Source organism: Panthera tigris, chromosome B3 (assembly GCF_018350195.1).
Source record: "Panthera tigris isolate Pti1 chromosome B3, P.tigris_Pti1_mat1.1, whole genome shotgun sequence".
NCBI lineage: Eukaryota > Metazoa > Chordata > Mammalia > Carnivora > Felidae > Panthera > Panthera tigris.
In genome coordinates this window covers 88,971,471-88,985,067 of record NC_056665.1, presented here as the reverse complement: position 1 = coordinate 88,985,067, position 13,597 = coordinate 88,971,471, and positions in this window count along the sequence as shown.

Here is a 13,597-nt window from a genome sequence, read left to right as displayed (position 1 = left end):
TGTTTGATCAAATGCTAATATATATATGTTGCTATGATAGTATTTTGTAGATATGATGCACATTTACAATCCACTAACTTTAAGTAGATTACCCTTGATAATGCTGGTGAAGGTCTTAATCCCATCAGTTGAAGGTCTTAAGAGCAAAAACTAAGATATCCCAAAGAAAGAATTCTGCCTCAAGACTTCAGCATAAAAATCCTGCCTAAGTTCCAGACTTCTGGCCTGTCCTATGTATTTTGAACTCAAGACTGACACACCTTTTTTGACTTTCCACCCTAATTGGCCTATCCTAGAGATTTTGAACTTATTAATCTGCTGGGCATACACATACACATATACACACATACAGCTTTTAAAAATGTATTTCTAGATTCAAATCCACTGGAAAAAATATATACAATTGCATCTTTTCTGAAACAAGTCCAAGGCAGATTAAAGATGGCCACAAACTCTTATCATTGAGAAGTAGAGTCTACATTCCCATCCTGTTAATAACACTTGCCCATCACTTGCTTTGATCAAGTAAATATGCTGGAAATATGCTAGAAATGATTCTTTGTTAATACCTGACATTGGGCCTCAAGAGTCTACAGCTTCCTTTTTAACACTTAAAACATTCCTTCTTAGAAGCTACATGCCAGGTAAGTTGTCTGACTTTCCTGAGATCAGCACAATGTGTGGAACACCAAGAGAGCCACATGGAGAAAAAGAAACGTGGATGTGTACCGAGGTGCCAATGGGTAACAAAGCCTTCAATAATCTTCCAGCCTAATGCAGCTAATAGTGCTGTTCAGTTGAGTCATGTCACCAACCAATGCCACTTGGATCAGAACTACACAGGCTAAACTTCATCCACTGTTTGGCAAGATGTACTGACATATTGATAATACTGACATTTGAATACATTGAAATTCTGTATAAAAGGGATCATAAAATATAAGCTATGAGTGAGAAATGATATATTTAAAGCAACTGTTATAGAGCTAGTCTCAAATGTATATAGATCTTCCATAAGTCAATGTTAGACAAACACAACTAGTTTAATGTAAACATCTGTAAGCAATTTATAAATTAGAAAATCCAGAATGGTCCATAAGTATACAGAACTTATGGCTGTATACAAAATGGCTACCATTCATGTAAGCTAATATACTAGTATTAGCAATTTCACATTCATCAATTTGATTCAAAATTAGAAGTCTGACCAGTTATAGTACATTGGGGAACATGTGGAGAAAGGAGAACTCTCAAACACTGACAGCTAAAGTGTAACTTGGTACAAGCAATACAAGAAAAGAGGGTTATACCTAAAGCTAGAGTATGTATGTATGTATGTATGTATGTATGAATGAATGATATTTGAGTTTTGCATACATTTTGGAAGTATACTTTTCAAGGAGTTATATTTTAATTGGAGAGAGAACATTAAGTATTAGTGTTAGATTTGATACAGATTTGATCAGTTTCCTAAGTTGCAATGAATAATAACTTTGGAGTTACTTTATACCAAAAGAACTCCCTTGCATTTTCACTAAAACAAAATAAACTCTAATAATGTCCTGTTAAATGTTAAAGCAACTATAAAAAATGAAGACAAGAACATGACAAAAATTATTACACCACAGAAGAAGGGGTATCACGTAGAAGACAAGATATTTGTGTAAGAAATTACTTAGAGACAAAGTAATTGAAAATATTATGCAAAATATCCCTGAAAATTAATCCACATTATTTATACAAATAACTCATAACTAAATTAGAAACTGAGAATAGGTCAGGGGTGCCTGGATGGCTCAGTCGGTTGAGCATCCAACTTCGGCTCAGGTCATGATCTCAGGTTTCCTGAGTTCGAGCCCTACATCGGGCTCTGTGCTGACAGCTCAGAGCCTGGAGCCTGCTTCGGATTCTGCGTCTCCCTCTCTGCCACTCCTCTGCTCGTGCTGTATTTCTCTCTCTCTCTCTCATTCTCAAAAATAAATATAAAAAAAAAAAGAAAGAAAGAAACTGAGAATAGGTCATTGTACAGAAATTCCAAATTGGTGATATTAATTACTAATATCTAGAAATATCAACCCAAAAATTAAAGAAATGAAAAATAAATTACTATAATACCATTTTTAATCTGTCAAATTAGCAAAGGTCTTGAAAAATGATAGCAGCATTAAATTATGAATAAATGAAATTTATTAATCAGATGCCTTCCAACATATATCTGATGAGAATGTAACTGAAGCTGTATTTTCTAATTTAATGTTGCACTTAAATTTTCATATCAAGAGGAAACCTAGAAATGTACACAAAGATTTTAGTAATAAAGATCTCAAAAGAATGTGATAGAGAAGTCTAACAATTAAGAAGCGATCTAAATGCAACAGCCAGAGGTGATACTTCAGTAAATTGCATGCCACATTTTTTAATAATGAAATTTTAAAAACACTAATTTCACAGGACAACATTCTGACATAAGTTTTTAAAAAGCAGACTAGAAAACTTGATATTTACATATTAATTATAAAAAAAATCAAATTAAAGTTAAAAAACATATGACTGGGGTTGTAGTTAAACATGTTGCATATGTCTGTGTTGGATTAGGGCTCATTTTATTTTATCTTTAATCTTTAATGAATTCCTGATAACAAGAGTTTTTATATTTTTAATAAACTGTTTTTATATTTTAATAAACTGCTTATATTTAACAAAATACTAAAGGAAGATTAGTGAAACACTTTGATGTAGTTTGAGAGCTGAAAATGCAACAGAACACTTTAAACTCTATCTTGTCAATCTTAAACTATGAATACCAAACACACTCTTAAGAGCCAGCAATAAAGTCCTACTAATTTTGTTTATGCATTTTCCCAAATCCATTTCTCTTTTAGTCAAGTGGCCATTTTACTGCCTTATATGGTATTGCCTCAATTTGCGGTTGCAATATCTTCTTTTCAAAAAAATATTTATTTATTTATTTATTTATTTAGACAGCGAGGGGGGGGGGCGTGCCCATGTGGGTGAGGGGAGACAGAGATGGAGAGAGAGAATCCCAAGCAGGCTCTCATCAGTGCGGAGCCCATCTCATAAACTGTGAAATCAAGACCTGAGTGAAAACCGAGAATTGGATGCTTAACTGACTGAGCCACCCAGGTGCCTCATTTGCAATACCTTCTTAATTGGCCTCTTGTTTTATATACCTTTAGCCGTTTGCCAATGGCAACACAGCACTACCATGAGATCACTCTACTAAATAAAATCTAAATTACTCTGTTTTGCATTAAAGATCACGGTGTTTATAATCTAGACTCAAATTTATTATATATATGATTAATCTAGTATAATACTTAATCAAATATATATTATATATAATTATATTATAATATTAATTGTAATTGTTATAATTATATTATATATTAATATATAATATATTATATATAATCAAATATATATTATATATTAATATATATATTAGTAAAACCTTAGATTGCAAGTAACTTGTTCTGTGAGTGTTCTGCAAGATGAGCAAACATTTCTAATAATTGTTAGCTTGATAAACAAGCAATGTCTTCAATATGAGTAGTATGACACACCAAGCATCATGTGTTCATAACTGAGGCAATGGTTTTCTCTCTTGCTGCGTGATTGTGGGTGATCGTCTCCCATGCTTGGATGCTCAGTCTCAGGCTGTGGTGTTTGGCAGAAATAAGTGACTTTTCAGAATATTGGAAAGTGCCCATAAGTGGTACTAGTGTATTTTTTGTTACTTCAAAGCACCTATGGACAGTCCTTTGCCTTTCCATGCAAGAGTAAGGATAGGAATGCTTTGTTTCATTCTAGGTCAGGCTGCCTGCAGATATAGACCCTTTCCTCTGCTGCCTTATTGCCAATTACATTGAATACAGTGTATACAAGAGTTTCTAAATACTGTACTATAGTTGGGATGGCTGGGTGGCTCAGTCAGTTGAGCATCTGACTTCAGCTCAGGTCATGATCTCACAGTTTGTGAGTTCAAGCCCCACGTCGGGCTCTGTACTGACTGCTCAGGGCCTGGGGCCTGCTTCGGATTCTGTCTCTCTCCCCCCCCCCCCCCACTCTCTCTCTCTGACTCTACCCTGCTCACACTCTGTCTCTCTCTCAAAAATGAATATTAAAAAAAATACTGTACTGTAATCAACATCCATGCAAGCATACACAATGGCCCCCATACAGAAAAATATTCCAGTGAACCAACAAAGAGCAGTGATTCCATTAGTGATAGTGAAAGTCATCCTATGCAATTACCCTCCTCTCTCTTGTCTGCCTCACACCAGCCACGGAGGTTTTCAAAGGTAAGTCCTGGTTAATTTGTTTATTTTTCTTTATGTTTTGTATTTTCTTTATTATTTTGTATTATATTACAGTATTATAATCATTTTAAATAAATATCTTTGGGTAATGGAATGAATCATCTGAGTTTCATTATTTCTTACAGGGAAATTCACTTTGATATACAAGTGCTTTGGATTACAAGCATGTTTCTGGAGTGGATTATGCTTGCAAACCATTAGCTGTGTAGCTAAATGCATGCAAGTATAACAAAATGAGTGAATGAAAGGGTATTAGGGTATTTAGGGAAGAAGGTCAGAAGATGAATCATCCGAAGTGTGAGGGATAGGAGAGAATATAAAAAAATATGACTAAATTTCTTATTTGCAGATTTAAGGTATTGTTTCTTTTTTTGTCTGTTTGCTTATCTTAAGATTCACATTTCTGCAGGCATCTATCATGTATGATGATTGAGTTTTGACTGTTTTTTTAATGATGGCATTTTAATGATGTATTTATAGTTGCCAGCACTTGGCATCGTTGAATACTTTCAAGGTTTCTAAGAGGCCAATTTCATTCCAAGGTGGAGGAACAAATATGGAAGCCTATAACAACTTGGGGAACAATTCACAGGCAACAGGAACAAATACAGAAGCAATAACAACGTGGGAAGTTGCATTTTTCTATCACCAAAATCACCTAGTCCCTCACAAAACCATGTTTGTTAAACTGAATTACAATAGCAGTTTAAGATTTCTAATTTTTTCCAAAGGTATCTGAAAGTTAGGCAAGCTTATTAGTTTATGTGTTCCAACACAACTTTGTCATATTTCTATATAGTTACCAATCATTCATCAATATGTGAGAAATATAAAAATAGTAAAATCAAGGATTACAATCTAATTTGAAATGTAACGAATGCCAAATCGTTAATCCATTCACATACAAACTATTATTTTAAAAAACATGCTCAGGGCGCCTGGGTGGCTCAGTCAGTGAAGTGTCCTACTCTGGCTCAGGTCATGATCTCACTGTTTGTGGGTTCGAACCCCGCATCAAGCTCCATACTAATAGCTCAGAGCCTGGAGTCAGCTTTGGATTCTGTGTCTCCCTGTCTCTCTGCTCCCCACCCCAACTCATGCTCCTGCTCTCCACCCCCCCTCCCAAAAGTAAACATTAAAAAAATAAAAGCATAAAAAAATGCTCATTATTTTCATCAAAAATAGCCATAAGAAGCCTTACTAAATTATTCCATAGCTTCACTATTACATTAATTTTCCAGGGAAATTAAAATATCTCTCGCGTAGGTTAGGTAATAGAGCTTTTGAATATTAGATCTTTCCTTCATTGGATGAGTGATGTTGCATGTCTTGACAACAACAGAATAGTAGAGTTTTGCTCTGAACAACCTTCTCATTAAATTCAAGAAAATAGCATAAATCCGACATCTACCAGAAGATATTATTTTGTCACATACTGGATGGCAATATTTTCTTTAAGGAAATCCCATGGCTGTGGACTAAACTTTACCATTATAGTTACTTAAATCAGAACAATCCACTTACATTTAAACTCCCCCCTTGTGTGGACAGCACAGAATAACATATAGGGATGTTGCATCACTTTTGTACACCTGAAACTCATGTAACATTGTATGTCTACTGTGCTCAAATACAGAAATTAACCCCCCCACTTCTCTGACTACTGGAATTCTACTTAATTGCCAAACTAAGATTTCCATATTTCCAAAAATGTAGGTCAAAATGAACAAAGAAAGTATGTATTTTAATTAATGTATTTTTAAGAAAGTAATTTGATAACTGGCCTTAGCATCATTAGTACGTCACTTAGTCCATTCCTCAGTTATTACCAGCCAGCCCGCAAATGAAGGAATTCATCTGTTTCCATTCATTAAATAGAATTTATTTCTAGATACCATTTTAAATGTGGAGAGAGATGAAACTGCAATAAAATATATTAGAATCTCATTTTAAAAATTGAATTAAACCCCATACAAATTACTCTAACTAAATCACACCCTCATTTTTTTGTGTTGTATCATTTTTCCTCGTTAAAAAGATGAATACATAAAGAAGTATAATCCTTGTCCACAGAATTAACAGATCTCCCATGTGTCATATATTCACAATGTCCCTTAGTGTTGGATTTGCATTTAGAAATGTGAGCGAAGATGTGAAAAATCACACATAGGCAGAAAACTCTCTACAGACACAGACATCAGAAGAGGTAGCTGTGTATCATCCATTCTGGCAAGTACATGAACTACCTTATGCTGAAGTGCAGCATAACTACCTTTAATTTTCAGTGGGAATATAGTACATGCATAAATGATGTGTGCAACTGAAACCTCTCTTCTACTGAGAAATAAAATATTTTAGACATAATTCAACAGCTGCATTAGATAGGCACTGCACTCATTCCAGCCTTTTAAGTCACTGAAGTCACCAATTAGCTACATTTTTTTATGCTGAAATGGAAATAGCCTCAGAAGTATTAGCCATTCTCTGCTTTCAACCACACGTCCATGACACAGAGTTGTATTCTGGCTTTATGTAGTAAAGTTATCTTGCCTGTCTATTAAACCGTTGAGCATTTTTTCAAAGAGTAAACTTAATTTTACAACTGAAGGAAAACATGACACAGACAATTTGTAAGCCAACCTGTTCAATAAAAGATAAAAATAAAAGTGATAATTAGACATATTTCAGATTTTATCTATCCAGTAAGCAACCATCATAACTATATCAAGGAACTTAAAAAAATACTTATGATAGTGTTGTCAATCTACTTGGGGAGACAACTGTCCTTAGGACACACTATTTTCATAAACCAAAAATATTTCATTTCAGAATTTTTCATTTCAAGACAGATCTTGATATAAATCACAGGATTTCAAAAGCAAAAAGGGAGCCAACATATAATTTATATTTAGAACAAGAAATAGTAAATTCTTCACATTGTAGAAGTCTTCTAATTAGAATTATTTGAGAAGTAAATTATTTCTCTTACAATTACATTGATCTTGGATGAGAGGATAAGGTTGAAAAAAATTTCAGGATTTGAAAAAAGTTTTAGGCATAGGGTGAGGCATAAAAGACATCTTGTGGGCAAAAATCCACATGAATCACATAAAGGTATATACATTTGAAAAGAACCAAAATGTTTCCTCAAAATGTAGGCATTGTTAAATGAAGTGAAACTTTCCACATCCATTCCTAAAATAGGAAATAAAGTTCTTTTCTTATGAATTATGTCCCCAGAACCAATGTTGAAAATGAATGAGAATAGTCAAACAATTATATACCTAGACCCAGGACACCTCTACTTTCCAGTAGGACAATGGAATCATAACAGGGGCTAGAAAACCAGTTGTTATGCAATTCAAACCCTGCTAAAGAATGGAATGGTGAATTACGAAATTTCAGGCATGTCATATACTTATTATATGCAATGATCTTCTGGCCTTCAGGCAAAAATAATAATTTTCCTATTTAGAATTTAAAATCGAATTTTAACAAATTCAAATGTAATAATAGCTAATCATCTTAAGTAATTTTGAGTGTTGTGATGAACATTGGCTTGGATAAAGGAGCTCTTGGAAAGGATCTTAATTTGGCTTCACTCTGGAAAGTCACAAAGGCTGTATGGGTAAGGACTATAGGAAGCTACCCTAAATGTTAAATGTCTGCTCTGCACCACTGTATCAAAGAGATAATGTGACTTACTCACATGTGTTGCAGACTGCTTGATTTTTCCCATGAAATATTAGCCCTGAGACTATCTTCCCAGTAATTGTAAGGAACAAAAAATAAATACATACATGATATTAAATAAATACCTTCAATGAAACACTGTGGAATATCTTCTATATTAAAAATCACTACAGTGATAGAATTCATAGAGGATTAGAAATATTTGAGAGAATGAGCTATAAAATGTTATTTAGGAATAAAATTATATCTTTCCTAATCCCATATAAATTAATTTGCATCCTAATTCCCCTTCTAATTCCATATACATACATTTTACATGCATCCAAATTAAACTTCCATAAAATATGATCTTTGTTCTTATTACTGGAATGAAATCTAAATATACGATTAACTTTAGAAACCAAGAAATAATTGCCAAATAGTCTTCAAAATCCAGAATATGAGAAGAATTTAAAACAACTTCATAAGACTGAATCAATGAAAATAACATGGATCTATGTGCTTTATTTAAAACATTCTGATCTGTTTGTGACAGTAGGAGGATTGGTTGTATAGATTAATAACCAGTGAGAATAACATTTGTTACTTTCAAAAAGAGAAGTCAGTACATATACACCCTCCAAAACTCAAGGGATCATATGTCTTGATGTGCTCAAGACAGTTCTAGTTTATGAGATATTCTAAAGCAATTCTCATCATTTTTTAAAGTTCTGGTTTGGACAATGATATGGCCACTCAAATTATAATTCTCAATGGAGGTAGTAACACAGTTGCTTTTCTTTTATGTTTTTAAGGAACATCAGAAACTTCTGCCAGATATAACAAATATGAATCAAGGAAATGTTATTTTGTCATTAAGTTAAAAGAAAATCAATTCATATATCTTTATATTGTAGAATTTTTGCTTCATGAATGAGAAAAAAATATTTTCTATTATCAACAACATGTTTATTATTGTTTTCCTTTAAATACCTTTTTAATCCACATAATCCTCATACACAGAATAAGCAGAGTTACTTTAAGCTTAAATTGGATGTAGACAGGAAGTGGCCTCAAAAAATCTATGTAAGAGAATTGGGAGCTCCGCAAAACATGTTTCATCCTGGGGTGTTTAAATGAACCTTGGAACTCTCAAGCCCTCATTTGAATTTCAATGTGCTCATACAGCCTAAGTTCAGAGTTATTTATTCAAGATTGCTTATGGCAGAAGTCCAGAGTCATATAGCTGTGGATTTTCTTCTTGTCAAATCTGAGGAGATGGCTGTAGCTTGTATTTGCATTTCTCCTGAAGTCTGCCACCGCATCTCCACAGGAAATAGAGTTAATGACTAAGGATTTGGCACACTTCCTATAAACCAGTGAGGAAATGACAGTGCCCAAATTACTCACGGAGGATAATTCTGATGTGACTACCTTTCAGACTGCATCAAGTAGATCTAAATATAATTTAAACCTTTCCATTTTAAAATGATAAATTGTTAAGCTTTGATTTGCAACTGAAGTGCAACTTGAGGAGCATGAGGTAATATTTAACTTGATCGTATACCTGCCATAAAATGCTGAGTCATATGCTGTTCCCCTTAATATTCGTCAGAAAGGTTTTCTGTGTATTTGTGCTAAAATTGTAAATTTTGCCTGCCTGGAGGTAGAGAGTCAAGTTGCCAACTTCTCACATTGTGGAGAGAACTTGCTGGTTCAAGGAATGTTCAATGAAATCTCAGAATGAAAGTGATAAATATTAAAAACAAAACACTAGTGTTAATTATAGACCAGAAATGAGTAAAAACACACAAAAAAGCAGTAGTGACATTAAGCAGACAGGTGAATAACATAGAATCTAGGAGATTAAAAAATAGTAAGAGAAAAACAAATTGCAAAATACAGTGAAGTAGGGAATTAAGATGATTTTAGGTGTATTAGTCATATTTATAATCTTTAAGGAGAGGGGGAGTGGAAAATGAATGAGTTACTGTCAGTATTTAGGAAGTTAATTTAATATAAATAGGGGCACAGTTCATAATTCTATGGATTTAGAGGAATTAATCTCTTATGGATGCACGATTAATGACATAGTCATTTGAAATTTTGCACGTTTGTTTTACTTCTCGATGATGTTTAAAACCTTTTGGGAAAAAAAAAACCTTTTGGAATGAATGAAATAAAATATGCTAATAAAGTAGATGTAGGATATGATAAATAAAGGAGTAAAAATGGTACATGGGTTTTGATGAAGAAAATTTGGAAAAAGAAGGACTTGCAAAAAATGACCAACGTGATTTGGGCAAAGTTTTGTCTTACATGTCATGAAGTTATACATTATAAATATCCAACCTAAGTCGGAACGCGAACACACACACACACACACACACACACACACACACACACATACACACACACCCTACTTTCTTATATAGGAAACATTGAAAAGTACATTATAAAAATCAAAGCCTTAGATCTCTATAATGATTAGTCAAATTATAACCTGGTATGTTTTACAAATATTTCCACTTAAATCAATCAGAAAATGATAAAATAATGTGGCAATGAAGACAGTATCAAAAATTCTTACACTTTTATCATTGTTGAATAACTTTTATTTAAGAGTCATTCAGAAATATGTTGAATTAGATCTCTCTATGTGATCAAGTATAATCCCTCCTTTTCTACACACACACATACACACATAGATCATCTCCTTGTCAGGTAACTGTTCTCTGTAGTCTTGATAAAAGCTCAGTTTCTGATCTGATGTTCAGATTCATTAAATTCAAACTCTACACTGCTTCTTCCTTTCAGTTAGGACATAGACATCTATTTTCAAGTATTATCCTTCAGAGCAGGAATAATTTGGCTGTTGAAACCTTTTGGCTTTTAGAAAATCCTGAACACAAATGTAATGCTAAAATTCCCATACAAAACTAAAAAAAGCAAAGATAAAAAACAAACAAAACACTCTCTGGGGAAAATTGGTCCCTGGGCTAATTTATAATAGTGATAATGTAATAAAATAATCTCAAAGAATTTGATATTTTAGAACCCATAAAAATATGTTAAGACTTTATAACAGATAAAAAGTGCTTGAATGACCTCCCTAAATCCCCTTTACCCATTTTACTGGTTATATTTAGATCTTAGACATGAGAATATAAGATTGAGTTGCCACAAAACTTCAAAGGCTGATAATGTTATAAAGTGATTCTGATGTAATTTTCTCCACTTGTCTTTTATTCATTGTTTTTAGAAAATGGATGGGCAAGCCATGGGCATGTTTAGGAGGGAAATTTGAATATCCCTGAGGATACACATGCTCATTGTATATCAGTATATTCCATGTCACGCACTTAATGCCATCTGGAAGCAAGTAACTAACTGTGACAATTTCCTCCAAGAAGATACAGGTGCCTGCGGAGATGGAGCCCGTGCTGGTGGCAGCTGGCATGCACTGTGATCCTGTGGGGAGACTGAGGAACCACAGCCCATTGTTACAAGTACTGCGTCAATGTCCCCCTGCTCTAATGGTGATGCCTCCCACCACTGTGTGCAAGCACAGCTGAATAAGTTTGTGCTGTTCCTATGGCAGCAGAAGTTTCAACGTTTTTAAAACATTTATTTTTTCTTTTATTCATAGCAAGGAAGCTATTTGGAAATCTTTAGGCAAGATTAAGAGGAAAGCCACCCTGGGGTTTGTGAGGCAGCCACGAGCACTAAACTAAATCCAAAAGACCATTTGAGCCTGAGGGATGCTCTGCAGCATATGGGTTTCTTCCTCTCATTGCTTCTTAAGTACTATCAGGCAGCTCTTCTAGGTTCAGGGCTCACACAGTTTTCTAGAGGATGCTGATTAAGAGCATGTTTCATTTTGGTGTCTGGATTTTACTGGTAGCCTTACCTTCTCTGTAAGGCTGTAGATACATACTTGTCTTTGTAGCATTATTTGATGTCAAATTTATTCATATTTAAACCACATTTTTAACACTCTTTGCACATTCCATTTTAAATCAAGGTTTGGTAACTAAAACTTAAGGGTAATAAAAAGCTTCTGCTGTGGCAAATCTATTTCACTATCAGGTAAAAATGTGTAACAGCAAACTTAAATTTTTACTACAAATATCTCTTGTGTAATAATAAACCCTTTCACTGACTTACTTTGCCCCTTTAATTTTGTTATATAAATAAATAAATATGTGGCTATTTGTTTATATTTAGCCACAAAAACAATTAACTTATTTCTCTTTCAATATGTACCTCCTTTCCACTCAATGTGGCAGGCTGGAAAATATCTTTAATCTTAAAATCTCATCTGATAAAACCTAGATTTCTCATTATTTAAAGAACTGTTTCATAACCAGTTAGAAAGTAAATTACACTTCATCATTTTTTTTTTTTTATTCAAGAGGAATCTGAAGCTTAGAATTAAACACCTTTTAACCTGCCAGTTACAAAGTGCAGTAATGTACCAGCCTGTGAAAAGTAATGCATGAATCCTGGTCTCTTCTTCTACCCATTTTAGGCTGTTTCCTCATATTTCTGTCTTTTTTGTTTGTTTGTAAGAGACCCTTGCATATGAATTAGCATTAGAATAATCTTCCAAGCTGTATTATATTGTCTCTACACACTTTAGCTATGTGAATACTTCTAGATTAAGCAGTTCTATGCCCATGTTAGTGTGCCCTTAACATATTCCTAAACCATGTTGTAAGCAATCTCATGAAACATATGCCCACTTAAAAGCATTCATATATTTTCTTTCCCTAAATTGGTCAACAGGGATGAATTAGTACAACATAGTCTCTTGTTAGTTCATTAAAATGTGATTATTTCTGGTACCAATAAGTAATATTCACCAGTTCACTTGTGCTATTTGTAAGTAAATTAACAGCAGTGACGGAACATGGGGCCACAGCAGTACATCATCTTCTAAAAAACAATGTCTAGAAAATTAAGCTTCAAGTCTAAGGAAACTACAAACCAAAGACAAATTGATAAATATATATTCCCCTAAACTATTTACCTAATTTATATACACTTGTACAAAAAGACTGATGAAAATTTTTTAAGAGATGTGACTTTATTTCTATAATAACTCCTTTAGGATTCAGCATTTATCAGTGATAAACTGTCAATAATATCTTATTCACATTCAAAATGGCTTCAAGGGGTAACTGGTTACTAACTAAATGACTATAGCAAAAAATAAAACCAAAAGAAGCAAACAGAACACAAATACTCCTCTAAAAAAGAAGATAAAATACAACACTGCCTAATAATAACCATGTTGAAATAGAATATTTTTATTAAAATTCATGAATGTCCCCTCCTCACAAAATAGTTAATAACCATTTAACATATCTTTATTCATTTTTTAAATACAAAAAAATAAAAGTGTTCTGAAACACTACTAGGAACCCATAAAGTCCAATCTTTCCTAATTGATATGCATTAGGAATATTCTGGGAATTCTCTCCATCTGGGCTATAGTTCTCAATAGGATTTAAATACATACACATTTACATAAATTTAAATAGCACTAGGGTAGCCAGTTAAGAATAGTTTGAATATATAGG